The sequence below is a fragment of the Mandrillus leucophaeus genome, unplaced genomic scaffold, assembly GCF_000951045.1.
Source record: "Mandrillus leucophaeus isolate KB7577 unplaced genomic scaffold, Mleu.le_1.0 Scaffold656, whole genome shotgun sequence".
NCBI lineage: Eukaryota > Metazoa > Chordata > Mammalia > Primates > Cercopithecidae > Mandrillus > Mandrillus leucophaeus.
The window spans coordinates 1403612-1409446 of NW_012107097.1; positions in this window are offsets into that span (position 1 = coordinate 1403612).

Genomic DNA, 5835 nt, shown 5'->3' on the forward strand with positions numbered 1-5835 from the left:
GAGAAAGGGTGGAGTCCAAGGGTGCTGTTGTGGCCTCGTCAGAATAGCTCCTGGGCACCTGCCCACCTGCCTATCTAGTCTGGAAAAGCTGTAAAGAGGCTGAGCTGCTTCTGTTCTGCCTCTCTTGGGAAATAAACAAGAAGAATTCTTCTTCTCATCATTTGGTGAGTCGGTGACATTTCATTTGACAAAGAATCTAGGAAAAGCCTCTCTTGGGACTAGTTTTGGGACCAGGCTCTGATAATATTGCTTTATTGAAAAAGGATGCGAGGAATTGAGCTCCGGATGGCCTTTTACGTGGAGTAATTTATGCAGGAAATGAGAAATATATTTTTTTAAAGAAACACACATTGCTCTACATAGTCACAAAGACAGCAGTGACAACACACACACACACACACATTCCCAGAAACGCTGTCACAGACACACAAAGGCACAGATTCCAGTTCAGGGTCATGCCACACACAGTAAGCAGCCAGAAGATTCCAAGTCAGATGGATACAGAGCCTTAGGCTCACACCCACTTACCAAACAGTGGGAAGGCTCTCTCTGACTTTCCTTTCCATGCCTCCCGGGAGAAATTGTGATTTTCCCCCACACATGTAAATTTTCGTTATGAAGGAATGCAGAAGAAGCATGACATTGAAGAAATTAATCTCTCTGTGCCTCCCTGCCCTTCTCAGGGCTCTATTTCCTCCCACGATGACCACACCACATATGGAGATGGTGTCAATCCGATGACCTGCACCTCGGGGCCCAGTTCCCACTCAGGGAAGATTTACACCTTGTGCCTTGCAGACGTTTCAGTCATAACCAGCTCCTGGAGGACAGCAAAGGAAGGCAACAAGGAAGGGAAATGAAATGTCTGTAAAATTCTCATTCAGATACTGCTGAGAAATGAATTTCAGAAGTGGAAGGGATGGTAAAAAGGATTTTATTTAAAATGCCTTTCTCCCTAGGCTGTTTGTGAAGAGTTGGGATTTGAAAGGATATCTAAAAGTTAGGACTTACCTTCCAGCCATGGTGATTTTGACCTGGGCTCAAAGCAGAGCCCAGGATCCCTGTTCTTACAAAATTGGCACCAAGAAACTCACAGATGCTGCAAATGCACCAGGAGCCAAGACACCTGGCTTCTATCCATAACTGTCCTGCATCAGCATGTCACTGCTCTGGGCCTCAGTTTTTCCATCTGCAAAGTGAGGTTAGGACCAGATGATCCCTTCCACCATGGTCTGCATCAGGGGACTCCTTGCTCTGCCTTGGTCCAGTGTTAATAAGACTTTACATACTGCTGTTATCTGCAAGATGATATGTACAACCCAAAGTATGCCCAATCCCATCCATTAACTTTTTGTTTATGCTTCACTGTAACTTTGTGAGGTTGGTAGTGCTGGTATCAATATACCCATTTTACAGACAGAATAAGCAAAACTGAGACTTAACTGTCTCAGGTAAGGTCACAAAAATAATTAATATTGAAATCTCAAGTTGATCTATTGGGATATTCCATGGAAAGGTGATCTGCACACTCTGGGGGATCTAGGGGACACAGGGGGGATAGCGGATGACTAACTGCTCCCCCTTCCAGCTCTGCAGCCAAGCATCTGTCACAGTGATTGAGCAGTGAGGGTGTCATCATCCATGGGGAGTTCTGGGTGTGATGCTGCCCAGGAGCCACCGGGCTCATCAGGATTAAACCCCTATGACAGCAGCGCCATTTTGGGCGGGGTGGGGAAGGTGGTCATCAATGGGCTTCACTCCATGGAAAATGCAGAGGACAACACCTTGTGACTGTATCTGCTTAAGAGAGGACAAGGCCCCTCAGCACTCTCATAATGATGAAGAGGACAGAGAGTGGAGGGGGCTGTAGAACAAAAGGGGAGAGTCTAGAGGGATGGCTACCAGCACTTGCATATGCCTCCCAAAGCTAGGCCTTTTTCCGCACGGCTGCACTGCTGTTCCCCATTTTTCTCTAGTACCCTCTAAACTCTGAAAATAAACCCTACGACCTCAGATCACCCATTCCTATGCTCAAAAACATATATATATATATAATATATATATATATTTTTTAAATAAGACACATCTTTAGTGCAGGTAGTTGAGACCTTTCGTGACGTGGCCCCTACCTAACTTCCAGCCTATGACCCTCCTTCAAGGACGCTAGGTCAGGGGCTGGCGAACCACACCCTATGGTCTGAATGTGCCTCTACAAAATTCGTATCGAAACCTGATTCCCATTGTGGTGCTATTAAGAGATGGGGCCTTTTGGAAAGTGATTAATTTATGAGAGCTCTGCCCTCATCAATGGGATTAGTGCCCTTATAAAAAAGACTCGAGTGAGCTCCTTTTGCCCAGCCCCTGTGTGAGGATACGCAGAAGGTCCCGTCTATGAGAAAGGAGCCGTCACTAAACACTGAATCTGCTGATGCCTTGATCTTAGAGTTCCAATCTCCAGAACTGTGAGAAATAAATTCCAGTGTTATAGACATTACCCAGTCTAAGGTATTTTGTGATAGCAGCCCAAAAGGACTAAGACATAAACTCACAAGCCAAATACTGAGGCTGCCTGTTTTTGTAATTAAAGTTTTATTGGAACACAGCCACACCCATTTGTTTACTATTGTCTATGGCTGCTTCCCGCTGTGATGACAGCGTTGAACATGGTCAGCCCTCCATATCTGTGGGTTTCACATCCACGGATTCAACCAACTGCAGATAGAAAATATTCGGGAAAAAATTTAATCTGTACTGAACATGTACAGACTTTTTTTCTTGTCATTATTCCCTAAACAATACAGTAGGACAACTATTTACATAGCATTTACATTGTATTAGGTATTATAAGTAATCTAGAGATTTAAAGTATACAGGAGTATGTGCGTAGGTTATATGCAAATACTACACCATTTTATATAAGGGACTTGAGCATCTGTGAATTTTGGTATCCGTGGGTGGTCTTGAAATCAGTCCCCCACAGATACCGAGGGATGATTGCAGTTGCAACACAAGACCTGAAATATTTACTGTTCGAAATTTTACAGAAAAAGTTTGCTGATCTCTGCTCTGGGTTATAGTTAAACTATACTCACCCTTTCCTATACAGATTCCACTTTTAGATACCTCCAGGCCTTTGCTTGTTCCAAGACTGGGATGACCTCTTTCCATACTCTAATAGTTGAAATACAGCTCATTCCTCAAGGACTCAGCTCAAATATTATTTACTCTGTGATGCCTCCTGAACTGCTACAAAGAATTGCTCATAGCTCTTTACAGCCATGGCACATTGTTAGGATGACCCCACAATATATCATTCAAACTGGAGTAATTTTGAGAGTGAAAGAGAGCACAGTGACTAATTACACAGCAACTGCAGGTTGTAACTGAGACCATGCCAGGCAAAGCAGGTTGTGTGGTTGCCGGCACGGAGTGCTTCTGTCATCCTGCCTCCTAAGGGTTAACTGTTTACATATCCAGCTCCCTCCAGGAGGCAGCATGCTTAAGGGCAAGAGAGGTGTGGGGATTTTTTTGACCCTCAGAGCATCTTTACACAGAGAATGTGATCAATTCATATTTGTGGAGATGAAAGAAAGAAGGCTCTGGTCCTAAGCTAGACACAAGCAGTTTCTTTAAGAGTAGCAAGCTGGAATAACAGAGGACAGAGGAGCCATTAGCTAAATGGAGAGGAGGTGCTTACAGCCAATGGAGGTTGCAGGCTTGTGTGTGTTTCATGGAGCCTGTATGCCTAGCTCCACAGGGCGTTTCAGTACCTGGAACACCAGGTACTCACCCTTCTGCTTCTCTGGCTCCCCTGCAACCCACCCTTCTGTTCCTCCAAGTCCAGCCCATTCATCCTCTCAGCTCCTGCTTTCTCTCCTGACATCTGGTCTCACAGATCCTGGGGTGTATCTCTTGTTCTACAGGGTACCATGTACATCTCAGTCCTGGGTCTATAATGATCAAAGTGGTCGTAACCTCCTGAATCTCTGCTGTGTTAGAAAAGGAGGGGTGCTAATTCAAGGGCTATAGCTTATTTCTGTGGATTCCTGGATTCCCACTTGAGACTGAATATTGGGTAACCAGAATTTAAATATGCATCTCCTTTCACAAAGCACCGGAACATTCCATAGACTTCTGCTCACTAAAATGGGAGACAGGAAACAGCAAGGGATATGATGACCCATTTAACATTCTTGACACGCTCCATCTGTTTTCCTTTAAGCAGCAGGAAAGATCTTTTTGAAGGTGCAAATATTCTACTACATGGTTATACCTCCCTTGTTTCAAGAACGGCATGGCTTTCCCATTCTTGAGATCAAAGTCAAAAGCCTTACCATGGTCTAGAAGATCAGTCTGGCCCTTCCCACCTTTCCAGCCTCATCTAGCTTGCTGTTTGGCCTCCATCCACCCAGGCCTTTGTTCCCTCAAACAAGCCATGCTTCTTCCCACCACAGGGCCTTTGCACAAGCTAACCACATTCCTGGAAGGTACTCTTTCTTCATTCACTTTTAACTAGTAATAGCCTGCTTTGCTTTCACATCTCAACTCAAGAATCACTTCCTCAGGGGAGCTACAGAGACCTCTCAGGTAAGGCTCCTTTGTTATATGCATTTCTTAATTCAGTTTGAGAATTTCATTAATGTTGTAATTAAATTTATTTGTGATTATTTGAGTAACGTCTGTTTTCTCCATTAGTTTGTAAACTCCATGTGGACAAGGGTCCAGACTTGTTTTGCTCATCTTGAAACCCTAGCACCTGGTAGCACTTAAAAATATTACAGACACATCTCATTTTATTGCACTTCACTTTGGTGTGCTTTGCAGATATTGCATTTTTTACAAATTGAAGGTTCATGGCAACACCGCATTGAGCAAGTTTATCAGCACCATTTTTCCAACAACAGGTACTCACTTCATGTCTCTGTGTCACGTTTTGGTAATTCTCACCATATTTCAGACTTTTTCATTATTATATATGTTATGGTGATCTGTGATCAGTGATCTTTCATGTTATTATTGTAATTATTTTGGGGTGCCATAAAATGTACCCCTATAAGATGGTGAACTTAATAAATGTCATGTGTTAGACACAACAATATTAAAATAAGGCCGATTAATAACACTACTGTGACTTCTAAATGTCCTAGTGAAAGGAGTCCCATGTTTCTCACTTTAAATCAAAAGTTAGAAATGATTAAGCTTAGTGAGGGAGGCATATCAAAAACTGAGTGCATTAGTCTGTTTTCACATTGCTATAAAGAAATACCTGAGACTGGGTAATTTATGAACAAAAGAGGTTTAACCGACTCACAGTTCAGCATGGCTGGGGGATCCTCAGGAAACTTATAATCATGGTGGAAGGGGAAGGGGAAGCAAGCCACGTCTTATATAGCAGCAGGAGAAAGGGGTGAGGGGAACCGCCAGACACTTATAAACCATCAGATCTCATGAGAACTCACTCACTATCACGACAACAGCATGGGGGAAGCCCACCCATGATCCAATCACCTCCCACCAGATCCCTCCCTCAACAGGCAGGGATTACAATTTGAAATGAGATTTGGGTAGGGACACAGAGCTGAACCATATCATTGAGATAGGGCAAAAGTTAGGCCTTTGTGTCAAACAGCCAAGTTGTGAATTCAAAGGAAAATTTCTTGAGAGAAATTTAAAGTGCTACTCCAGTGAACACATGATAGAGAAGTTAGTGAGACAGCCTGATTGCTGACATGGAAAAAGTTTGAGTGGTCTGGATAGAAGATCAAACCAAACACAACATTCTCTAAAGCCAAAGCCTAATCCAGAGCAATACCATAATTCTCTTCAATTCTATGA